The 26,753-nt window shown below is 45.8% G+C and overlaps 1 protein-coding gene across 5 annotated transcripts in view; it reads left to right on the plus strand.

The window, feature by feature from the left end:
- Positions 1-26,753, plus strand: part of MAST4 (microtubule associated serine/threonine kinase family member 4) — a 1,720,607-nt gene that overhangs the window by 1,359,839 nt on the left and 334,015 nt on the right. The window lies entirely within an intron of this gene.

A 26,753-nucleotide genomic window follows, 5' to 3' on the forward strand; every position in this document is an offset into this window, starting at 1 on the left:
ACCAAACCAATTAATGATTGATTATATAATTTGTGTTAATAAACCCTAAACAGAACGATTATTTCCTTAATTAATATGCATGATTGTACATCCCTCACCATTCCTCATATTAGTAATAAAGTTCTTACTGAACTTTTCATTAGTTTTATATTTCAGACTTTTCCCTATCAACTTCCTAGATTCATAATCCAACTGTTTACTCATTTTAAATGCTACACCCACGTTTTCTCTAATTGTTCTACCAATCTGACTTTGACCCTCTGCTAAACATAGGAAAAAGCCTTTTCCTCTGGATGTAAACTCTTTGCTAACCTTGTGTCTTTTGTATCACTAATAACAATGGGGAGCTGAGGTGTGACTTGATGGACCATCCTGGCAGGATGGGAGAGAGGAGCTGGACCCACCCTCACTTATACCTGATAAGGTTGTTTCCTGGCCCAACGCAAAGGGCTGCATACCCCCGGAAGTGATTCCAAAGCCAGGGCAGGAAGGGCAGGGCCTCTGTGCATTACAAAGGCCTGTCTTTGAAGTTTCCACCACTTCAAAGGCACCACTGGGAATAAGAACTGTACCTCAGATACCACCCCTTCTGTACTCTTCTGGACTTGTGGATACTCTGCCAGGAAAGAGGACCGCTCTGCGGCTGAAGGACTTCCACTCGGCTGGACTTCTGCTTTGCTCTGCTGACCTGCTACACTTTGACTGGATGAGAAGGACTGAACCTGCAGCACTTGAACACAAAACCCAGAGTGACACCAGTGGCTAGTTGACTGACGACCTGATATGAAATCTCAGGGACATAAAAACTTACAACTACCCTCCTTCTGCACTTGGACACTTCCATCTGTGAGTCCACCCTGCCAAGTGGTGCCATCCCAGTCCTGTACCCTAGGAAGTGGTCCTAATGTGTTTTTTCAGTGGAACTGACATATCCTCTTCTGAGCGATGCACCCCAGAGCAGAACTGAGCCATCTCCTTGGCTGAATTGCGCATCCTCGAGTACAACCAATGCATTGTCACTGTTGCGTGGATTGGACCTGTTGCAACAGCCTCGCATCACCTCTGGATCCGCCATCTTGAGTTTGACGCATCACCTTTGTAACCCTCACTCAGTGAGGCTTTCCTTGGTGCAAGCACTTCTTGTCTCCTGTTGATGGCAGCCTTGACAACTATGTTGAAACTCCACATCGCTACTTCACTACTCATTGGAACGGCTGCACAACATAACCTCAACACCGAATTTGCATCGCAAGCCCTGTCAAGAGGATCCTCAAAATTTACGCGATAGGACCTTGCACCGCAGCCTCGAATTAATACATGGTTTGCCTGTACATTACTTTTACTAGAGGTGTGGTTGCTGACTGAGCAGGGCTCATACCCCAGTAAGCTAACCAGCCAATTTCAAGCATGTCATGTTTTTTAACTAAACTATAATATTAGTAATTTGTATGGCCACTGAATGCTTGCAGGTGTTTTCATGCCCTCACATCTTCTCATCCAATTTTGAGTGGACTGGAATATTGTATTCTGTTAGAGAACGGATTGCAAGGGACATATTTCTGAATGGAGACCATAGCTAGGTTCAAGAGTAGTGGCTTAGAGCGGATCTGGGTGTGATTTGTAGGCATTACTGGTTTACATCACAAATCTTTGTAAAGGTCTAGAGGAAGCTTTTCTTTCTCTGAGGGACAAGCCTGTTTTTCAGTAGTCTCTAGACAGTGATACAGTTATTGACTGTCTCAAGAGGGGAGAATTACAGGCTGCCATGGGGCAGATTGCAATGACTGACATCCTATTCAGGTTTTTTATTTAGTTGGGCACTATGAGGAAGTCTGCTAATCCTAATCTAAGCAAGTGCAAGGTGTTTGAATTCAGATATCAACAGAAATTTCTGGTCAGTTCTGTGCATAGTTTTATGTAATCCCTTTGAAATGAATGCTAAGTTTGACTGGCAGCCAGTGTAGGAGTAGCAGTGCTCCTCATATGTGACTGAAAGATGAAGTATAGGGTAGACTCACAGATGATGCGTTTACAGTACGAAGGCCTGCATTGTCTGAAGGAATTGTAAGCATTGTTGAAGTTCTTAGAGGGGGCTATGGACGATACATGAGCAGCATTCACTTGGAGTTTTTAGGGTAGATACTAGATAGTGAAATATTCTTCTCATCTTCAGCAATGAAAGGAGCAGGTTCGCTGCTGAGAAGGTATGCAGTATCCGGGTATTGTTTGCCTCCATGCATGGTCCAGATATTTGCCATTTGTGAGAGGTTGGCTGTTGACCTAAAACTGAAGGCATAATTCAATGCTATTGGATGATGCATCCCCAAAGGTCATCATTTCATTAGAGTCCGTATTGAATTTCAAGTGGTTGATAAATGCTGAAAGAGTAACATCAGTGCAAGACTGAACCTGATGGAAGAGTGGGTTGGTTGATATTTTGTATATTTTGAGAATGATTAGTTTGTTTTCTTTAGAGTCGTAGAAGGTCAGAGGGAGTATGTAATTGTTGAATGTAGGTAGGCGAGGGTGATTTTACCAGTAAAAGAGGAAGCGATTATTGATAAGTGATGTTCCATACTGGCATTGGGTTTGCCTCAAAGTATGCATTTTGTCTCATGATGAAAACTACTGAGCTCTCCATTAGGATCAAGGCCCATTTGCCTCTGACAAAGCAGGCTATGAGAGAGAAAGATAACTTCCTTGATTTGTATTGTGACTCAGCTCCCTAACTGAGCTCGCTCTCTAACTCGATTCACAAAGACATGTTTAACTTTTTTTTTCTCCTTTTGTTGGAAGGTACTCGTAAGGCATTCTATATTTTTTATCTAAATTGTCCTTGCAGTCACAGGAGAGCATCTTATTGAAGAAGACATCTGAGTCTCATTCTTGTGAAGTCTAGAATGGTGAGAGCTGTCTTTTATGGCAGAGCTTTCCCCGAGCCTTAAGCCCTTCATTGGTAGCCAACCCAGGACCTCTGAACAACAAAGGGTTTCCATCGCCTTCCAGCAAAACCACCAAGAGAGCAACCTGCAGGGAAGGAGCTAGCCAAAGAAATTAGCTGACACATTGTAAAAGTCAAAATGTCCCATAGGTAGCATGATAGGTGTTAAAATGTAATGTCAATAAAACGTATTTTAATAAAACTTAAATAAACGTGCGTTCACCATGAGGTGTCTTGGTACCCAGTAGTCTGAGGAATGGTAAGGAAGCTGAAAAAAACGAATCTCATCAGTGGTGTGTCTGTTTGAGAAACCAATATTTAATTGCTTCCTAAACTGTGTGAAATTATTTTCAAAATGCAGCTGCTCTGGCAGAGAATTCCATAGCATCCGAGCCTGAACAGAGAAACTGTGTCCATTCTTCCTGTATTTTGGAAACACTGTATCGTTTGAGTTGGAGGATTTTAAAAGTCCGGAGAGGGCATACTTCCTATTTCTTTTGGTTACAAAGTGAGGGGCAGAACAATGTAGTGCCTTGAAGCTGATACAGCATGTCTTGAATTGAATTCTTTGCTTCAGTACCGGTGTCACATGGGCAGTGTGCAGCAGCTTATAAATCAAGCACGCTGCCTCATTTGGTATCACTTGGGATTGGTGGATAATGTTGCGAGGGAGAACTAGGCATAGTACATTTGTGTAGTTGAATCTGGACATAATACATGCGAAGACGACCCTCCATTGATGATCTGTAATGGCACAGTTGGGTTACAATCTAATGACTATCAATATTTTATACTTTCAGGTACAGCTTTCTGCTGACTTCCTCTGGTCTTGACCCATATTTTCCCCATGGGATTCCAGGATTGCCTGCAGTTTTAAATTGAGTAAAACTATATTCCTCCCTATTCTTTTCACTGTACCTGGGAATCAGAGGGATGCCTCCATTTCCTTGGCAAGCTTCACATCATTTTGCGGGTCCTGTTTCTTGAAAAGTTACCCTAGTCTGGTCCATGTATACATGTATTTTCATTCCCTTCTGCTAAGTTCTGGGTGTTTTGTATCTAAATGTACAAGTCATAATTTACTTCTGACCAGATCCAGCACCTTAACCAATTTTGTGCCAGAATCTAGACCCTTCTGAGAGGGGCCCCTTGTTGAAATTCTCTGAACCTCACAAACTATCACTTGAGCTGAACTTAGACCCAGTACTTTGGTTCATGGAAACTTTGAATAGGTTACCTCAGATTTGAGTTGTCATACATTGGGGTAGCCCTGACATTCTGTGGTGTGAAGACCCTGACGATTCTACGGAGATTCCATTTTGAATTCCCGTTTAATCAGGGAGACTTCTACATCTTCCTCAAACTTTTTCCTCAATTTAACTTCTTTTTGCTGTTCTCTCCATTCTGATTAAAGTGAAAACAGGTCCTAATGATAAGTACCAAGTAACAACCGCCACTAGGTTATATATATATATATATATATATATGGTGTCTCAAAATGCATTTTCCCAATGCAATTTTCCATTGAAAAATTGAACACTGAGACTGTGAAAATGGCTTAAAGGAATTGCAACAAATTTGGCTGAAAGTTAGATCTTTACTCAGAAAGTGTGCTTTTTTGGTTGAGCGTGCAAACGCTTTGACATGTTGTTAGTATTGTCGGCTTTTAACCATGCCCATCTCACACCCATCACTTTCACTCGTTCCTGGGCTTTGCCTTTGTTCCTTTCTTATAATAGGTACATGCTTTACGTTTGTCCCTCCTTGGGGCCGTTTTGTTACCACCTTGCAGACTGCACCCATTACATGGATAATTCATCGATTGCCAATACGTTTGACTGTGAGCAAACTTTTTTCTTTTTGTCTCTCCTTTGCGCTCATGCTCATGGTGGCCATGGTGCTTTGAATCTGCTCGCTTTTGTCAACTAATGTTTTACTTTTCATTTTCAACTTATGTGGCAAGAAAGATTCAGTTAGGAATTTACAACGCCAGTAGCTCTAGCTCAAGCAAATGCGAGACCCATTGCATTGCAAATGCTTGTTGTGATTTGGTGTACATCCTTTCAGAAGTTTTTGAGAAATTAGGGTGCAACAAAATATGATGGCTTGCCATCAACATCAATGAAGATGTTGCAGCAGCCATTTTAAGACACAGGCCTCAGTCTCCTGTCCTGAAAAAGGGATACAAAAATATCTATTGAGGGGGCGAGGTAGGGATACTATGAACCCCTCTGGGATCACATTTTGTTTTTTAGGAATCATGAATCTGCTGTAAAATGAAGAAAACAAAAGACAGGCTCCTGCTTTTTCAATTTGAAGCTCTTGTGGTGGGCTAGGGCCAAAGCACACATATTAATAAAGAGGAAGGGGGGGCCAGCAAATGGTCACGGGGACCCCATCCAATGGGGCCTGATGTATGTTTTGAAGAGGGTGGCATGAGGCCTCCTTCCCTGAACTATAGAATTTCCCGGGGACCCCATTCTCTGGGGCCCCAGGAGAGCCAGTGCCACTTGGGCTTCATGCCCCAGTACACTTCTTGTTCACTGCCCGGGAGCGTGTTGAAAGGGAACAGAAACCTAATTCCTGCGCTCTCCTAGGCACGGAACAAAGCTTGCTGTCACTGGGCAAGAGCAGAAACAAGAGATGCTCCTGCCAGGTGGAAGCAAAACAATAGAGTTGGCTCTTGCTGGCACATAGATGCTGATAGTGGAGCCGGCAGGGGCATGGTGCCATAAGCCTCCTCCCAACCCCATAAGTGTGGGCTCCCAGGACAGCAATTTCTAAAAAACACAAAAAAACAAAAACAAATGTAGGCTGTGGATGCTCAGTGAGTCAAGGGCACACTCTTGCCGCTTCATTTTTGAAGCGACAAGGCCACTAATAAAATATTCTCTGCTCTTTTCTGGAAGTGCCCTATATTGCCAAGCAATGTTTTTTTTGGGAAAAATCGTTTTTGTTGTGGTGGCCCAGTGAACGGTAGGCGCAGCACCTACATTTTTTTCAAGGTGTCATAGGAACTGCATGGTGCACAGCAGCACCTCAGAAAAGTTACATTAAAGTGTAAGTCTCCAGGGTCATTGAATGCATGATCCTAGGAGAGCTTACTACTTTTTTAAAGCTCTCTGAGCTGGAGCTTTATGGTCTTCGGCTCGAGTGCTGGGCCTCTTGTGGCTGGTTCTATGGCTCCATTTTGTGGCATGAAGAGTGTGCAACATAGACTCAAACACACATTCATGTTTGTGAAAATAATTATAATGCATTGTCATGTGTTTATGTGGATTACTTTTCAATGTGATTATTGATAAATTATTGTAACGATGTTTTGACAAAGCCAATGGGTCTGCTTTATATAGGCTGTCTAAAACCAATAGGTTAGCTTTTTACATTTTGGAGCTCTGACTGTTTGACAAAACTAGTAGGTCTACCTTAACTAAAATTACAACTCTTTATTTTGTTACTTTACTTTTAGAAAAAATCCATAAAAATTCCCTTAAAAAACATGATTAAGGTGCTGTTATAGTTAGGTTTGGTAATATCTTACTTTACATTAAAACAGCCTCAGCAATTCACTGAACAAAACAAAGGTTAAAGTGATGTTATAGTTAGGTGAAAATGTCAGTTAAAATGTCGCATCTTAAACTCTAAAAACTATTTAAATTCACCAGTTACGGTTAACTGAAGTAAGTATTACTCACACCCTCACCATGCACTGCTTATGACCGCACATATTCATCACTCGTGATATGTTCCATGACATCATTGATAACATTAGGGTGACATCTGAAAAGACATCATTGATGACAACACTGGGCATCGGGGGCACAAGGTATAATTGTAGGTTTTTAGAGTTTAATATTTAAACTATAAAACTATATTTTAATTGACATTTTCCCCTAACTATAACATCACTTTAACCTTTGTTTTTTCAGTAAAAAAAATATATACATACATACATACACACATAGATACTTGAACCTTACATCTGACCGACTATCACAGTGGCGGGACACCAACTGGTCCTGAAACACATCCCAGAAGATGCACTGTTCCAGATATTGGTGTGTGACTCATCCCCGGGAGAACACCATTTAAGAAAAGCAAATGTGGCTGATGCTTTACTAACATACCTTTGTTCAAATGTGATATATATAAGGCATATTTAGCTTTTTTCCTTTGTTTCCAAGTGGAGGACACAGAGGGAGATATCACTTATACCCTACCATTAAATATTATACTAGTCTACCCCCACACCAATTCCCAAAATGGAGTTGATTTCTGTGATGGTGTCTATGAGGTTGTGAAACTTCCTGCAAGAGCCTTTCAAAGACCCTAAAATAACCACATGTGGGTATTCACCTAGTTGTGTAGGCAGCCTCAAAGAGAAATGCTTCTCACCCCCTCTAATTCCTCCTACTCTCTGTTTATTCCTGAATTGCTATGCCTATACCAAATCCAGCTCGTCCATACAAAATGGTTTCTGCACCATATCCATGAAGTGAAGCAATGAAACAGGCTTTAGAAATGAGCATCTGTGGCTTCTAATGAGAAAAACAGATCATGATTGGGTTTCACTTCTGATGGAAGCTTCTTCTCCAGATTCCTCACTTTGTGAATAATCCCAGGTGTCAGACTGGATACAGCAACATTTAGTGCAGTTCTCCTGTGTGCCGCTAGGTGACACCATGTGGTTCCGTGCCCACGTTGTTCCACCCTGGAAGTGACGAATGGAGCTGCATGTAAGTGGCGCCCATGCATTCTGACGTCCGTTCCTTTCTCTCTCCACCTTCAGCCTTTTATCTGGAGCTTCTCCCTGGTCTTTGACCAGTTTTTCAGAACAACATTTCATCTAGTGTATGAGGGAAATGTCATCCCCTAAAACCACAGGGTTTTCACTGTGCATGGACTGTCGCAAATACATGTCTTGGAGAGACCCTTCAGAAGTCTGTCAGTTGTTTTCTGGGATAGGGTCATGACTCCGAAAGCCACTTGGCAACGCAAAGCCAAATTCTATGTAGCCAAACATAAGAACACTCTGTGCCGTAATTGGACAAAGTTAAAAGTACATTCATGGTCTTGCTTCTGAAGTCGTTCCTGCAGCCAGTCATCGTTGCGGTCAAAGTCTTCGGGTAAACCGAAGAAAAAAAAAAAAACACAAGAAATTGCCCTTTTCCAACACTCTCGTAACCCATAGAGGGTGCGATCATGTCAGTGTGCCTCCTGATCTCACTCCCAATAGAGCAATTTAGAGTCTAGTCCCCTTGTACCCTGCATTTCCATGACCAGCAGTGGCATTGCTGCAATTACAAGCCTTCCCTGCGGCTTTGTTTCGTATTTTCAGCACTTTACCAGCTCCCCCTGTCTTGTCTGTCTTCCAAGGATCTGCAGAGACCCCCAGTTGGATTTCCACTGGTGGGCCCACTCTCAGTGCCATCCGTGAACTTCGACCCATTTTGGATGTGCCACATGTGCCACATGAGGACATTCAACCTATTAAGCTATCAAAATTAATCTGCCATGACCTACACCGAAGTTGCTCTGACCTCTGACTGGTAAACTACCACTTGGAAACCCATGTGATTTTGATACTTGGCCTTTACCACACAGTCGGACCCAGACTTCACGTAACTTATTTGGTATGGAGTCGGACAGTGACAACTATGAGGAAGGTAATGGTGGAATGGTTATTTTCCTCAATATGACAACTAGTATGAAGGACTACACCATGTCAGATAGTTGGACACCTTGCCTGGTGCTGGCCTTGTGACCCCCAGGTCCTGCTACAGAGGAAAGTGCCTTTTGTGATGCAAAGAGCCGTTGAGGTGTTAGACCTACAATTAGCAACCGGGGAAGTAAAGTCTAATGTCTTAATTGAGGTGTAACAACCTTGCCAGGCTCCCACTGAGCCTCTCTCACCGTTTAATGAGGCACTTAGTGTTCAGTGCCTCCTGTTAATAAACAATTTCCCGTCACCATCACCCTCCACCTGGCGATCTTGTTTTTGGAGCACAGCATCCAACTCCAGTAAGTCTGGTGGTGCAGGCGCTCACCAGCAGAGTGAACAGCAGTGTATTTCCCACTACTACTCCTGATCATGGGTCCAAAACAAATAGACATTTGGCAAGGAAATGTTCTTCTTAAGGAGTAATGCGTTAAAGTAAATACCAACTATCTTCTCAGTTGTTATTCCAATGTCCTTCGTGACCATGTGTCTCAAATTCAGGTGTTCCTTTCTCAGGTTATTCAGGGTGGTTGGGAGGCAGCTAAATTTGGGATACGATCAGGACTGGGCATGACTGACTGCTTAGGACGTACCATAGGTACAAGTGTAGCTCTGTGACTCCACACCTGGGGGGGGCTAAAGTCTTCTCTGGGGACATGCTGGATTTCTTAATGGGCATGCAGTTTGACTATTCTCACTTTTTGGGTAACAGAGTCCTGACCCTTGAAATAATTTAAGGAGAGCAGAGCCACAACACATTCTTTGGGTCTGTATGCTCCCACAAGGTAATTCCATCAACAGGTTTACCCTCCCCATGGCTATGGTAGAGATTTCCTAGTTTATCAACTACAGATGCCTCCACCCAATAGGCTTTTTTTGACCCTTTTGGTGTAAAGGCTGTGTCTCTCATTGACACTGAAGACAGCAGGGACAGTGTATTTTCACCCCTCCATCCCTCCATTGGCTTTAGTGAGTCTTCCTCTACCTCAATGACTGGTTGGCTAAGACAGGCTTGCCCCAGGCGGTCATCAAACATTTCAGACAATGGCAAATCTCCTAACATCGTTGGGGTTCACCATCAGCGAGTCATAGTCACACCTGAGTAGTTCTCAGATGTTCCTTTTTATCTGAGGATTTCTGGTTATGGAATGGTTTTGTGCCCTTCCCCTGGAGCAGAGAGTCAAGGACATTTGGGCTGTGATCCACATGTTTCTGCTTCTTTTCTGGATCTTAGTGCAGATGGCTGTGAGGCTGCTAGGATTATTGGCCTTCTGCATCCTGCTGGTGATGCATGCCAAATAACACAAGGGCTCTGCATTGTGAAATCCCAGTGGGCACAAGATCGGGGAAATCTGTGGGATTGTGTCCAAAATTCTGAGAAAACTGCAAAAGATCAGCTGTGGTGGCTGCTGGACTGTGATTTGGTAAGTGGCAGACCCCTCTCCTTACCCCACCCAGTGATGTCAGTGATCACAAATGCTTCACTGCTGGCGGAGGGAGGTCATAGGGGGAGAGGTGTAGATAAGAGGCCTCTGGCATCCAGCAGGGACTCAACAACACATCAACTTGAGTTGAGCTTGTTGTTGAAAGCCTTTCTGACCGCCATCAATGGGAAGTTGGTGCTCACGGACAACAGCAATGCCTTGTAGTATCGCAGCAAGCAGGGTGGGGTGTTGGGCCCTGTGCCAGTAACCTAGCACCTCTGGAAGTGGCTGGACTGCTAAGGGATTTCCCTTGTGGTAAACCACCTGGTGGGATATTTAAATGCCACAGCGGACAAACTCTGCCACAAGCGCCTAGCGGATAATGAATGGCAGTTGCATCTGGAGGAGAACACTTTGCAGTATCAACACTTATGCACATTGGAGTTGACAAAGCCACTCTTGTTTGGAGACCCATTCTATCTAGAATGTAGCTCAGGGCTCCTAAATGCCTCCCTTCCGCTGTCTCTTCTGCCCTGAGTCCTGAAGATCATTAGGAATGACTGAGTCCTAGTAATTCTGGTAGAACAGGACTGGGCCAAGAGAGCATGGTATCCTGATGTCCTGGGCATAAGCATTTGTCCTCTGATCAAGCTACCACTTTGGGAGGATCTCTGTTGCTTCAGCAGGACACCCGGGCCTGCTCACTGTGCATCTCCATGCTTGGAGATTCAGCAGTGACAGTTGACCTCCTTTGAATTGCGGTTCGAGGATGTTGATGTCATCTTGGCAGTGAGGCATCATTCCATAAAATCAGAGTATGCCAGACATTGGGACAGATTTGTGTGATGTTGTGGCACCTGACAAATTGACCATTCACAGTCAACGTTTTATTGTTCTTTCTGTCCGAAAACCAGCATGGGCTTACTTTGGGCACTATGAAGGACTTATTGTTGGCTCTTTTGGCCTTTTTAACCCCTCGGGTGCCTGGGACGAGGCGTTTACGTCCTCGGCTGTGGGGCTCATTTGCCAGGGACGTACCCACCTCGTCCTCCACCCGGCTCATGGGGGGAGCGCTAGTGCAGACAACCGGGATTTTGTGTTTGTTTTGTGATTGTTGTGTTTCCATATAAGGGGAGAAATTTATTATTAGGCCTTTTCTGCCCCCCCCGGGGGCAGATCGACCTATTTTAATTAGGCCGGTCTGCCCAAAGGGTGGGTCGCGGGGGCACAACCCACCAGACACCAGGGATATTTTTTTTTTTTTTTTTTAACTTTTTTACATGTGGGGAGCGACCCCTTAGGCAAGGGTCGCTCTCCTGGGGGGGGAGGGATAGTTTTTAGGCCATTTCAGCCCCTCTTGGGGGCAGATCAGGCCTTTTTTCAATAGGCTGATCAGCCCCTTTATGGGGCAGAAACCACTAGACACCAGGGATTTTTTTTTTTTTTAACTACTGGGGAGCAACCCTTTAGGCAAGGATCACTCCCCTGGTAGGCAACTTTATTTTAGGCCATTTCTGCCCCCCTTGGGGGCAGATCAGCCTATTTCTATTTGGCTGATCTGTCCTTAGGAGAGGCAGAATCCAATTAGGCACCAGCAATTGGTGTGTGTGTGTTTTGTTTGAGGGGGCATCCCCTGGGGCAAGGGTCGCTCCCTAAGGGGGCACATCACTGTTGGCCATTTCACAGATCAGCCCATTTTTGCAAGGCCCCTCTGCCCGCAAGGGGAGCAGAAAGCCCAGCAGAAACCAGGGAAGAATTGTTTTAAAAAAAAGAGGGTGGTGATATGGCCATTCTCCCACCCCAAAAAATTGGGGACAAAGCTGTTCTGCCTACTGATGCGCATATGGGGCAATTACCCCCTATCCACTCCCTAGGGGGAAAAAAGGCTATTAGATGCTAGGGAATTAAAAAATAAACAAATAAAAAATAGTAGGGTGATGCCTACCAACCAGTATGGGCATGGTTATGCCCCCACCCCAACTAAAGGGGGTAACAGTCTTTCAGCTCTCCCCCCGCACACTAAAAGATCTTATCCCAATGGCAAGCAAGAGGATATTTGATTATTTGGGGTTTTGGTTTTACATTTGGGCCATGCAAGCTTGTCTAACTCTCAAAATCGTTCCACTTGGAATGGTGAGAGCTGCGCCTTTTGGACTTTGGGACTCTGCCATGTAGAAAAATCTACGAGACTTAGACACATCTGAAAACCAAACATCAAGGTGAGTCCAGGGTGGTGTGCTTCACATGCACCCCGCACCATTTTCCTACCCACAATTCCCTGCAAACCTCCAACTTTGCTTGAAATCACACATTTTCCCCACATTTTTGTGATGGAAACTTCCGTAATCTGCAGGAATCCACAAAATACCTACCACCAAGCATTGTTACATCCATACCGATAAAAATTCTGCCTCACTTGTCAGCCTAAAAACTTTTTTTTTCAAATGCCCTTGCGGACCCGCTTTGGTTCCCCCTCAATTTTGACATGTCCAAGTTTGCTAGGTTTTCCTAGGTGCTGGATGAGCTAGAGGCCAAAATCCATAGCTAAGCACTTTGCAAAAAACAGGTCCGTTTTCTTTGGGAAAATGTGATGTGTCCATGTTGTTTTTTGGGGCATTTCCTGTCGTGGGCACTATGCCTACCCACACAAGTGAGGTACCATTTTTATCGGGAGACTTGGGGGAATGCTGGGTGGAAGGAAATTTGTGGCTCCTCTCAGATTCCAGAACTTTCTATCACCGAAATGTGAGGAAAAAGGTTTTTTTTTTGCCAAAATTTGAGGTTTGCAAAGGATTCTGGGTAACAGAACCTGGGGAGAGCACCATAAGTTACTCCATCCTGGGTTTCCCTAGGTGTCTAGTTTTAAAAAATGCACAGGTTTGGTAGGTTTTCCTAGGTGTCGGCTGAGCTAGATACCAAAATCCACAGCTAGGCACTTTCCAAAAAACACATCAGTTGTCAATGTAAAAATGTGATATGTCCATGTTGTATTTTGGGGCATTTCCTGTCACGGGCACTAGGCCTACCCACACAAGTGAGGTACCATTTTTATTGGGAGAGTTGGGGGAACACAGAATAGCAGAAAAAGTATCTTTCTCTACATTTTTTCCTTCCAAATGTAAGACAGTGTGTAACAAAGACGTCTGTTTGAGAAATGCCCTGTAATTAAAATGCCAGTATGGGAACCCCAGAATTCAGAGATATGCAAATAACCACTGCTTCTCAACATCTTATCTTGTGCCCATTTCAGAAATACAAACGTTTCCTTGAGACCTATTTTTCACTGTTTATATTTCACCAAATTAATTGCTGTATACCTGGTATACAATAAAAACCCATTGCAAGGTGGAGATCCTTTATTGGCTCTGGGTACCTAGGGTTCTTGATCCTACAACCTATAAGCCCTATATATCCCCGCAACCAGAAGAGTCCAGAAGACGTAACGGTATATTGCTTTAAAAAATCTGCCATAGCTGGAAAAAATTATAGAGGAAAACGTGGACAGAAATGGCTCTTTTTTTTACCTCAATTTCAATATTTTTTATTTTAGCTGTTTCTTTCTGTAGGAAAACCTTGAAGGATCTACACAAATGATCCCTTGCTGAATTCAGAATTTTGTCTACTTTTTAGAAATGTTAAGCTGTCCTAGATCCAGCATTGGTTTCACACCCATTTCTGACTCTAACTGGAGGCTGAAAGCACAAAAAAATAGTAAGAATGGGGTATATCCCTGTAAAATGCCAAAATTGTGTTGAAAAATGTGGTTTTCTGATTCAAATCTGCCTGTTCCTGAAAGCTGGGAAGATGGTGATTTTAGCACCGCAAACCCTTTGTTGGTATCACATTCAAGGAAAAAAAAACACAAGCTTTCTTCTGCACCCCTTATTTCTTATTTCTTTTTTTTTTTTTTACAACTACATTTTTGCTGTATTTTGGCTAATTTCTTGGTCTCCTTCAGGGGAACCCACAAACTATGGGTACCTCTAGAATCCCTTGGATGTTGGAAAAAAGGACTCAAATTTGGCGTGGGTAGTTTTTGTACAAAACGTTATGAGGACCTAAGCGTGAACTGCCTCAAATAGCCCCAAAAAAAGGCCTGGCAGCGAAGTGGTTAAGGTTGCCAGTGGAGTCCTTGTTACTTCACCTGTCATTATGAGGCTATTAATATTTGTTTTCACCAAAACCTTTTGTGATACCCCAGTGGAACTTCAAACTTAGTTATCCCATTTTTTATGTGCATCCCTTTTGAGCCATTGCACTATCGCCCTTTAATACTTCTGACCTTCAAGGCAATCTTTCTTGCCACCAAAGCACCAGATAAACCAGTGAGCCAACTTCTAGCTCTTTGTATCAATACTGCTTATATCTCCTTCTTAACTGATAAATTAGTTTTGAAAACCTGAGCTTCATTTCTACCAAAAATAGTCACTCCCTTTTATGTCAGACAGGCTATCACCATTCTGTCATTCTTTGTGCTGTTTCATCCATCTAGGAGGAAGAGAAACTTCATTGTTTGGACCCTACAAGAGCATTAAGTTTCCATATTGATAGTACCAGGGAACATTAAGTAGACATTGAACTCATTGTAGGGTTTTCCAGAGCAAAGAAGGGCAAAGCAGTGCAAGAATGGACCGTCTCCATAAATATCTGCTATGGACCGGGCGAAGAAGCAACCACAAGAAGTCTAGTGGGTTCATTCCGCCAAGGCTGCTACCACTGTTAGCACGCGAAGTGCCTATCTTGGACATCTGTCATGCGGCTATGTGGACACACATTCACAGAGCACTACTGCCTTGACAGTCTAGTCTATCAATGAGGGCATTTTGCCCGCTCAGTCCTGCAGGACTTTTTCGTGTGAGCCAAGTCATGAACCCACCACCTTGGGAGGTACTGCATGTATGTATTCACAAGGTGAGGAATCTGAGGTTAGAAGTATCCACCAGAAGAACAAGTTACTTACCTTCTGTAATGATCTTCCTGGTGAATACTCTAACCACAAATTCCTCACCCACCTTCCTTGTCTCTGTGTCCTGTGAACTGAACTCTTTTCCACCTGAAAATCTAATTCAAATATAGAGATCAGCAAGCTGGTCATACCAACTGCTGATGGGCTCTGCGTCTGAGGGCGTAGACAGTCTAGAATGCAACTGAAGTCACTGCTCATACGTGCCAGTTATATGCAGCTCTTCTTTAGCTTCCAGAGATGAATGGCGTGGACATGGGGCCGCGCGACCCCACCTAGTGACATGAAGGAGAAAGCCTCTAAAAGTTTCCAGATGCTGTCTAAACCCATGAGGTTAACTCACAAATTGGGGACTTTGCGGTTAGAGCATCCACCAGAAAGGTAGTTATCAAAGGTAAGTAACTTGTTCATTTGGTTGATGTGAAATTAGTATTTTCACTTTTATTTACGTCTGAAATTACAGATTACCGTTATGGATTAAACTGAAACCATACCGTCAAAAAAGACTCCCCTCCCCCCAAGACTTTGTGATGAGAAATTACGTTCAAAACCATAAAAGCAACTAATATGCACCTAAATTAGTATTATTATTATTTTGGAGCTAACGTGGACTTTGTACCAAGAAGCTAAATTACAGAGTATTGAAACAGGGAACCAGTTCTCTAATCCCATCTAGCACAGCAGACCAAAACTGTACCTCACTTACCATATCTGCCAAAACCTAGGGGCACATAAGATATTTTAATTTCTTAATGCCTGCTGTAAAACCATCCACTCAATTAAACGGTTCTCATTGAAGTAAAAAAAAAAAAAATACAAAACAGTCCTCGAGAAAAAAAAAAAAAACAATGTCAAAAAAGGAAACGCTTTTCACAAAATTGGCTTCTTGTTTTTTTTCCTGGCGCACTACAGCCGATAGTTAATAACTCCTATGAAAGCTCTATGAATTAGGTAATACAGAGGCACGCTGCACTGAGTTCTGAATATTACTGCCTAGCAATTTTGTCCTACATTATGAAGTCAATGTGGTGCGCTGCATCTTCATTACATTGCAAATGCTGATCTTGCGCCCGTTTTTTGCTGGTTCATTGTAATTTAAAGTTTGCCAACCGCTACTGTTTAAGTTAATAAGCCAGCCTTCCAACTCATCTCAACTTAAAGTACCAATCATTGTAGCCATGGAAATGTGAAATTGGACGCCATGCACAGGTAGAAAAATAATTTGCAGTAAGTCTCTGGACAGGAACACAGCATTCGTCATTAAAGTTGGAGCACGGTTTTCATTAAGGATTTTCTACCCATATTTTTGTCCTAAGGAATTATTCTCAGATTGTCCAGTGTCAGGTTTCTGAGAATCCCCCCTTGAGACCACTGCAGTTTGCAACGCTTTATCTATATCCTCCATTCCATATACATATGCATTAGATTTGTTTGGGTTGCAATCCACATGCATAATGCGCCACGGTTTATATTCTGCATCGACAATTTATATAGCATGTAGCGCAAACTGAAATGCTGCATGCCATTAAGAAAAGATTTTACGCACCTTAATTGTATCAGTTTCTTTGACTTCACGTGAATGAAACTGTAATTCCCCCACCTCGTAAGTCTGTGACCTGGTGGCTGCGCTTCCCTCTCCGCCGTATTTGACAAACCCACTGAGCACTTCTGCTGCTTGAAATCTGGACACTTGTTGTGGTATTTTAGCGGTTGTGTGTGTGTTTTATACTTTTTTGTAGATGTTTCCTGCGCAGTGAATTAAAAACCATTATGTCAGAAGGAACTTGGCCGTTCCCTATATTAATTCAAGTCTTCGAGTGCTATCCTTTTGTAATTCAGGCAATACGCCAGACCAGAACTGTAATTTATTTCCAGAGTAAGGAGTGGGCCGGCTGAAGCAAAAACACGTTTCCCTTAAGATTTTGCTGCCAAATGTGTGCCGCGCGCGTCAGCGGAGCGTCTGCGTTGCAGCGGTGAGAGGCTATAACAAGCCCCTACGGAGATGCCCCCTTCACCGAGAGCAGTCACTAGCCACATCACTCAAAGCCCGTGCCACCGCCATTTGCAACGCTAAACAAGGCGAGAACTGACTGCTGTGAAGCAAATGTGCAAACCTTTGCACGTGACGGCTCTTTTAGGGAGCATCTAGACGAGCAGCAATTGGGAAAACAGAATCGTACTGTCAGTGCGCTTTTAGACGGGTGGCCAGTGGCATAACTCAAAATGACGCCCCCCTGAGACGTCTGTATTTTACACACATTCACTCAGTCTCAGTTGGAAAGAGGGGACCCCTTCATGAGTTGGGGGTCCCCACTGCTTCATAGGGGTTGCAGGATCCTGCGTCTCACCTCTGCCTATTGGGTATCAGGCTTTGCAGTTTGCATTTTTTGTTTAACATTTTTTTTCCTCATGAACTGCAGCCCTTGAAAAATTAGGAATATATTTTACCACATAAATTCATACCGACTGCGGGATAATTAGAATCATGTTTGTCGGGCTTTATCGGCGCTAGAATGTAGGGGGAACCCGCAGAATCCCACTTACAGCAGGTAATTCTGGGATGGATTGGGGATCTCATCTTTTTGACCCAGCGAAACATGCTGAAATTGTCGTTGTGTTGTTTTCCAGCACCAGGTCACAATTCAGCATCGTGTGCACGTTGTCTGCATTCCATTTGGAGAAGCAACCTGCAGGCAGGGAGAGAACTCTTTCTTATTTTCAGTTGCAGCCTTCCCAAAACAAAGACCTGATTTAAATGGCTATGAGCCCTTCTTTTATTAAAGTATCATCCTGGATTGGACCATCTTGAGTTTAACACCTAGATGCCAACGTAATGGAAACACACAGGCACACGGATTGTTCTAATTCCACAAGTACTTCAAAGAAACCATTGAAGGCATGCTTTTAACTTTGTTCATCCCCCCTCATATAAGAGATGTGTATGCACTGTAAGAATGTCAGAGGTATATGTCTGTATTTACACAAATAACTTAAATGGCACGTACTACTTTTTTTAAATTATGTTATTTTACTCATCCCAGTGTATGGTGTCAGAGAGCTTTACATTCCACACAAAGATAGTAAACAACATAAGTGTGTAAATAAATGTACATGATGTTGGCAAGGGACAGTGATGCCCCTGTGTAGTCCACTGCACTCAGGTAAGCTGTGCGCAGGGATTATGTATTGCATTTTTACTCAATTAGATAAGTAAGTGTATTAAACACAAATGCTGCTGTCATGGGTGACTGGCTGACATCATTATACCCCGGTGCTTTAAGTCAGAGGACAAAGGTGAAGAGTCTCTAAAAGGGGCGGTATTGCTGTGCCACTGATTTACACATTACCCCTGTCATAAGCCTGACTTCTCTGTGCCAAGCGACCCAAGGGTGAGCACAGGTTATACAGTGAGTGTAATCACCGACCCATGATGGGAGTGGTGAGTTCAGCCTAGCTAGGGGTCCAGCCTCAACCAATTAGAATGCGCTACCTCCAATGTTCCCCATACACAAACAAGCACAAGTGAAATGCGCAACGTCTGGGACGCAATGACTTGAGAAGCCCCAGACGCTCCCGGTTGCACACAGAGATACTAATCCGCACCTCCCTGGATGGAGGTGTTGCGTCGGGTGCACGATGATTTGAGTCACACCAGACGATTCTGATTGCACACACAAAGTGCTCAATGTCATGCCTCCCTGGAATGAGGTACAATGTCTGGTGCGGGATGACTTGAGCCGCACCAGACAATCCAGTTACACACACAAAAAGGATTCCACCTCCGTACCTCCCTGGAATGAGGCACAACATCTGATGTGCGATGACTTGAGCAGCACCAGACAGTTGTTGAGAACACACACAATGGATTGCAATTCCGTACTTCCCTGGAATGAGACACAACATCTGGTGTGCAATGACTTGAGTCACACCAGATGATCCGGCAACACAAACACACAAAAGGCACTACACACATGCACACAAAAGATGGAAGTTCAGCGGTGCTGTACGTAGTAGGATATGGCACTGCTCCTGAGATGGCCACACCTCTGGGAGAAGTCACCTATGACACGGACACCGCACCCAATGGGCATGCAGTCGGAAGTTGCAAGAGAGAAATACAATGTACTCGACAAAGGCAGGCCACGTGGGGTCCTGCACCGGTGAATTCACTCACAACAAACCAGCCACTTATGCGTGTTGTAGCCCCACAATGAAGGGCCACACTCCTTGAAATGCGAGCCAAACTTTGAAGGCACCGCAGCAGGCAAAACCGGTCTCCAGATAATATACTTACTTCAGCACTTGCACCGCTGCTGCCCAATGAAGTCCAGCCGATGGTGCGAGTACTTACTAGGGCACCGCTCTCTAGATGACACTGGTAGAAAGTGTAGGTCCCTCATGGGAGGTCTTTGATGTCTCTGAGACCTCCACGAGAGAACAGGAGGCACGCCGTCAGACCCTTGGAGAGCACACTAAAGAGTGCCACACTGCAGTGACCAGTTTGCCTAGGGTCAACAACAATGTCGGAAGGGTGTGTGGTCCCTTTTCTGGGGTGGTAAATACTCCTTGTGCACAACAGAGTACTCTGGCGGTGTGCACCACATGGTCCAGCATCTCCGTCCCACGTTCCTGCAAGAATAGCTCTAATTTGCTGAAGTGTGGTACCAGTTGATATACTGAAGTGTGTCTATGAAGTTGGGGGTGATTCAAAGGGCTCCTCTTTGAACCAGATATGTCTCTCCTAAATTTTAGGCCTGTCTGCTATGGGGCCATGTAATGGAGATTGTTATCTTTAGTGGGGCCATGATCCCGCTCTGAGAGGCCAAGTGTTGAAACCTCTCCCTCCAATCTATCCAGCCGAGCCCAAAACTGGCAGAGGCCTGTTGTTCAGGCTGCCCAAGTTTTATGGCTGTCGCTGAGGAATGTATAGATGTGCTATTCCCCAAGCCTCCAGTGAAATGAAGTTGGAATTAAAAGGCAGAATGGGACAGTGCCCCGGGCTCCACGGACACTCACAGGGAATCAGCGAAACCTATGGGAGTTGCTGACCCACTAGGTAGGGACAACCTATGTGGGGGGTTCTTCCCTGCCTGGGCAGGGAACACCCTGGTGTCCCTCCCCTGTCTTCCACCTTCCACCTTCCACCATTGCTGTCCTTCAGGGGGTGCTGTAGTTGTAGTGCAAGGCATGCTCAGGGTTGGTCACGCATGAGAGATGCCACCTTGGGTACAGACGTACTTGTGCCTCCCCAGACCTGCACTGTCAGGCATGATTCATGTGGGTCAGGGTATTCTGGCGGGTGGCATTTTTAGTGCAGCGCTCCACCAGTAGCCAGGGCCCTACCTGCCATGGATATGTGGTGTACCTTTTTACAGGGCACTCATGGGTCCAGCACCTCAACCGCTCACGTGCGTGCCCCTTCCTGGCCTGTGTAGGAAGGGCCTGTGCACTTTCCCACTGCAGCACAGTGGGAAACTGCTCAGAGTTCTAAGGGCACTTCAAGAGAGTCAAGAAAAAGTAAAAAGTTTCAGGGAAATCCCACTAACAAGTCCATGTGCAACATGGAGTTAGTAGAGCTCTTTCGAGTGTGGTTTGATGTGAGTTTGGTGTGGGAGGTTGAGAGTGATTGTTGCTGCCAAGTTCTGAATGGTCTGCAGTCTTATGGTGAGTTTCTTCTTGATCCCAGCATAAAATGTGTTCCGATAGTCCTGCTTGCTTGTGACCAGGGCATGATTGATGGTTTTCCAGGTGCTGATTTTGAACCATTTGATAATCTTCCTCAGCATCTTCAGGGTATGGAGCATGAGGCGGTGACAGCATTGACTTGGGTGGTCATGTTGAGTTTGCTGCTGATCCCGAGGTGCTTGTCATGGGTGGTGGGACAGGGGAGTGTCAGTCCTAGGGCTGTTGGCCACCAGGTGGTGTCCCATGTTGGTGTGCTCTACCCGAAGATCTCAATTTTGGTCTTGGTGTTCAACTTTAAACAGTTGTTTGTCATCTACTGGGCGATTTCAGTCATGCAGGCATCAAACTTGATCTGGATATGGGGCATCTTGTCCGTGAGGGCGAGAATTAGTTGTGTCATTAACATAGGAGAAGATGTTGGTATCATGAGGGTGGAAGATGCTTGCTAGAGGAATCGTATGTATTGAAGAACGTCTGGGTCAGGGAGGATCCTTTCGGAATGCCACAGATGAGGTCAAGGGTGTCCAAGGTATACGGTGCCAGGTTGACAAAATAGGTCATTTCAGTCAGGAAGAAGCAGATCCATTGGAATGTGTATACTTGGATTCCAATGTCCTGTAGGTGTTGGGTGAGGTAGAAGACAGTGGCAAAGGCTGCAGAGAGGGAAAGGAGGAAGACGACCGCCATCTCTCCTCTGTCCAGAGTCATGCGGTTGTCATCTGTGACAACGGTGAGGGCAGATTCCATAGTGTTGTGTCTGAATCCAGACTGAGTGGTGTAGAGGAGTTGGTAGTTATTGAGGTATTCAGTGAGGTGGCTGTTAATGATTTTCTTTAAGACCTTGGCCATGAATGATAGCAAGGAGGTTGGTCTGTAGTGTCAAGCGTTGAAGGGTCCTCTGAGGGTTTCTAAAACAATGGGAGGCCAGTTGCATGTTTCTAAGTATCTTGGAAGGTTTGAAGAAATGGATGCATTTAGAATGGGTGTGAGCATGAAGCTGATGGCTTTTAGTGCTCTTGAGTAGGCATGATGAGGGTAGTGGTTTGAGGGGGCCCCTGAGTGAATGGGCCTCATGGTGACAGCTGTTTCCCCTGGAATTATGTTGGGCCATGTGGTTAGCATTGGTTCTTTGGATAAGATTGGTTAGCATTTGATTAGGTCTGTCTGGTACAATTGTGGGTTGAAGTTGCTATAAATGGTGGTAATTTTGTTGCTGAAGAATTGAGATTGTTGCAGTGGTCCTGCAAGGACAACGACACCATGTGCATCTAAAACAAGCCAGAACTATTGTCTTTGACAGTGCTTTTTTTTAGCTGTATCAAATAAATGAACACCCACACTTTTGTTGCGAATAAGTAGAATTTAAAATGTTTCAATTCTTGATACATGGTATAGTCTGTGGCAAGAGTGGTATCCTTCAGAGTTTGTCAGACATTCCTATTCTGCAATTCACTCTTCTGTCTTCTGCAGTTGGTTACTCTTTGAGACACTTATGCCATTTTTCTCACAACAGCTTCCTGAAAGCCACCATCTCTCACATTTTCCCACAATTGCCATTGGCACATAATGTGGTTACAAACTAATCTGTGCCCTTTGCAGAGAGGCCACAGATTGGTTGTGCATGTAGTATGAACACTTCTATGGCCCACAGAGAAGCACCGTGAGAAAAACACACTGCCTTCTGCCTCAGCTTCAAAGTTCTCCTTATGCCCTGTCATAAGCGCCATCCCACAATTGGAGGTGACTCAGTTCAAGGTGTGCACTATACAAGTCATGTGTTACATGAAAGAAACTACAAAAACACATCACCTTGAAAAAAACACAAGTTCTCTTAGGGAATGCAAGGTGAAGTACAACACATGAAGTGTAAACAGTGATTGCATCACTGACATACAAAACTTTAAGAGTTTTTTTTTTTTAACAGTCCTTGAAAGATCTGTCTTGTTGTCACTTGAGGACGTGAATATAGAGCCCCGTAGGAACTTCTTTCAAGGTCTGGTTTTCATTACTGCTGGGTCTGAGACCTGTTAGAACCCGGCCCTCTTATAGCTCTATTGATCCCTGTCCTTGCCCATGGGAGCCAGTCCTTGTAAGCGCATTGGGCACATGCATGTTACTGTAATATGGATGGTAGACTGGATGAAAAATTTGAGTGCAACACCTGGGCTTGTAACCCTGGTCTCCCTCCTGGCCCCAGGCCCGTTTGTGAATTAGGACTGCTAGCCAAATTCCATGAGGCTGCACGTTTTTACTTGGCTATCACCAGATACGTGTGTACCAACAATCAATCAAGCAATCAGGAATTTGTAAAGTGCACTACTCACCCATGAAGGTCTCAAGGCGCTGAGGAGGGAGGAGGGGAAGCGGAGGGGGAGGTGTTGTTACTGCTCGAACAACCAGGTCTTGAGAAGTTTCCTGAAGGTAAGGAGGTCTTTGGTCTGGCGCAGGTGGGTTGGAAGAGTGCTCCACGTTTTGGCGGCGAGGTGCGAGAATGATCTACCGCCAGTTATAGTTCTGCGGACGCGTGGGATGGTTGCGAGGTCGGCGGAGCGGAGATGTTGGGTCGGGGTGTAGAAGGAGAGCCGTCTGTTGAGGTATTCTCGTCCGGTGTTATGCAGTGCTTTGTGAGCGTGGGTGAGGAGTTTGAATGTGATTCTCTTGTTGACTGGGAGCCAGTGCAGGTTTCTCAGGTGGTCTGGGATGTGGCAGTGGCGGGGGATGTCCATGGTGAGGCATGCGGAGGTGTTCTGGATGCGTTGCAGCCTCTTCTGGAGTTTGGCCGTGGTTCCTGCATAGAGGGCATTGCCATAGTGCAGTTGCTGCTTACGAGGGCTTGGGTGACTGTTCTTCTGGTTTCGGTGGATATCCATTTGTAGAACTTTCGGAGCATGTGGAGGGTGTTGAAGCAGGAGGAGGAGATGGCGTTAACTTGGCGGGTCATAGATAATGAGTCCAAGATGAATCCTAGGTTGCGTGAGTGGTCGGTGGGAGTCGGAGTGGCTCCAAGAGTGGCAGGCCACCAGGAGTCATCCCATGCAAAGGGGGTGGAGGGGAAGATGAGGAATTCAGTCTTGTCGGAATTGAGTTTGAGGCAGCTGCTTTTCATCCATTTGGCGATGTTTTCATTCCTTCATGGAGGTAGGTCTTGGCAGAGTCCTTGGTGATGGAGAGGATCAGCTGGGTGTTGGCGTATGAGATGATGTTGAGGTTGTGGGATCGGGCGATGTTAGCGAGCGGGGCCATGTAGACGGTGAAGAGGGTCGGGCTGAGGGCCGAACCCTGGGGTACGCCGCAGATGATTTTGGTGGCCTCCGAGCAAAATGGGGGGAGGCAGACTCTCTGGGTTCTGCCGGTGAGATAGGAGGTGACCCAGTCCAGGGCTTTGTCATGGATACCTGCATTGCTGAGGTGTGAGCACAGGGTGTGGTGGCAGAGGGTGTCGAACGTGGCCGAGAGGTCATGTAGGATGAGGGCTGCGGTTTTGCCGTTGTCCAGTATGGTTATGATGTCGGTGGCGGTGATGAGGGCAGTTTTGGTACTGTGGTTGCTGTGGAATCCGGATTGGGAAGGGTCCATGGTGCAGTTCTCATTGAGGAAGTGGGTAAGTTGTCTGTTGACAGCCTTCTCAATGATTTTTGCCGGGAAGGGGAGCAGGGAGACAGGCTAGAAGTTCTTGAGGTCCTTTGGGTCCGCCTTTGGTTTTTTGAGGAGGACATTGATCTCGTCGTGTTTCCAGCTCTCCGGGAAGGTGGCGGACTCGAAGGAGCTGTTGATGATCTTCCGTAGTTGGGGTGCGATGATGGAGCTTGCTTTGTTGAGGATGTGGTGAGGGCAGGGGTCAGATGGAGAGCTGGAGTGGATGGTGTTCATTATTTCAATGGTGTTGTTGTCGTTGATGGGGTCCAGGAGAGCAGGAGGTTGGTCGGAGGTGAATCTGTGGTGTTGGTGGTTGCAGGGGGGATATGGGTGCTGAAGCTGTTGTGGATGTCTGCAATCTTGTGGTGGAAGTAGGAGGCTAGGGAGTCGTAGAGGTCTTGGAATAGCGGGATGTTGTTGGCATTGGAGCTGGGATTGAAGAGTTCCTTCACGACGTTGAAGAGCTCCTTGTGGCTTTGTGCGTTGTTGATTCGGTCTTTGAAGGCGGCTCTCTTGGCGGCTCGGATGAGTTGGTGGTGTCTGCGGATTGCGTTTGTGAAGGCTGTGTGGTTGTACAGAGTCTGATCTTGGCACCATTTTCTTTTGAGTCTTTGGCAGGTTTGCTTGGATTCGTGGAGGTCGGTGGTAAACCAGAAGGCCTTTCTGTCGGTGAGTCTGTTGGAGGGATTCTTGATTGGGGTGAGAGTATTGGCACAGGTGTAGACCCATTGCCTGAAGTTACGGGCAGCTGCATCAGTGTTGGTGGTGTCGATGGGTGGGTTCCAGGAGAGGTTCGCGATAAGTTGGTCTTCGGTGACCTTGTTCCAACTGCAGTGGGGGATCTGTTGTGGGTTGTGGGGTTTCTTGAAGGAGAAGTGGGTGCAGCGGTGGTCTGTCCAGTGGAGTTCGATGATGTGGCTGAAGGAGACATGATTGCTGGCAGAGAAAATAGGGTTGAGTGTGTGTCCTTCAGAGTGGGTCGGTGTCGTGACGAGTTGTTTGAGCCCGAGGTTGGAGAGGTTGTCGAGCAGGGAGGCGGTGTTGTTGTCGTTGGTGTTCTCGAGGTGGAAGTTTAAGTCCCCGAGGTGTATGTAGTCAGTGCGAGAGCGCGCGTGCTGATGACATCGGTGATGGAGTTGCTGAACTGCTGTCGGGAGCCAGGGGACCTGTAGATGAGGGTCCCTCAGAGGGTGGTGGTTGAGTCAGTGTGGATCTGGAAGTGCAGGTGTTCGGCGGTGCCGAGGGTGTCTTCGGCATTGGTCGTGATCCTGAGGGTGTTCTTGTGGACAATGGCGATGCTTCCTCCTGGTTTGTTGGAGCGGTCCCTGCGGGTGATCTTGTAGCCATCCGGGATGGCTATGGCAATGTCAGGAGCTGAGGAGGGGTTCATCCAGGTCTCGGTCAGGAAGGCACCGTCTGGGGAGGCTGAGTCGAGTAGATTCCATATCTCTACTGCGTGCTTGTGGACGGAGCAGGTGTTGAGGAGGATACATCTATGATCGTTACATCCTGCCTTGGTGGGTGGGTCATTGGCGTGGAGGCTGGTGAAGGTGCAGTTTCGGCAGGAGAAGGGTCCGCGGGTGGTCTGCGGGGAGCCTTGAAGGCAGGCGGGAGAGCCGGTGTTGAGGGCACGGAGGGTGGCAGCATCGAAGTGAAGACATGCGTGGCCGTGTGGGGGGGGGGAATGGGAGCCAGGGGTTCTGGTGCTGGGTGCGGTCCAGGTGCGGACGGGTGCAGACGGGCTTGCCTTTAGTGCCCCAGCGGCACAGCCGCCATTAAGTAGGGAGGTGGGGGGAGGAGAGGACAGATGGGAGGCGGGCGTGGGGGCAGCAGCGGCAGAGGAGAGAGAGAGGGGGGAGAGCGAAAGTGAGAGAGAGAGAGCAGAGTGAGAGAAAAATGAGGAAGAGAGTAGGGAAGCAAATGGAGCATAAAAGGACAGAAGAGCAGAGATCAAAGCTGAGAAAGGAGGAGAAAAGGAGGAGAGGGGCAGAAGGTGGCCTAGTAGGAAAGCAGAGCACTCCCACTAGACACCAGGGATAAGGTGCAGGCAGAAGCCTGCGGGTGGAGGAGGACCTCGAACTCCTGACAGGGGTCAGGGGTTCGGGGTTCAGAGGAGCCAGGGAAAGGGCTCTACTTGCTGAGATGGCATAGATCGGACACTGTGTATTTCCCAAACAATCCTACCTACCTTGTGGGACTGCACTACGGGAAAACTGTCTGATGTACAGGCAGAAGTGGAGAGCAAAAATCTCTCCCAAGAAATAAAACTGAATGTTAGGCCTGGCCTGAAGTAGTGAGTAACTCATAGGGTGCCACCGAAAAAAACGGACGTAACTCAGATGTGCATGTGAGACGAAAGGGCAGTAGCTCTTAAAAGTGCAGGAG

The sequence above is a fragment of the Pleurodeles waltl genome, chromosome 1_1 (assembly GCF_031143425.1).
Source record: "Pleurodeles waltl isolate 20211129_DDA chromosome 1_1, aPleWal1.hap1.20221129, whole genome shotgun sequence".
Taxonomy (NCBI): Eukaryota; Metazoa; Chordata; class Amphibia; order Caudata; family Salamandridae; genus Pleurodeles; species Pleurodeles waltl.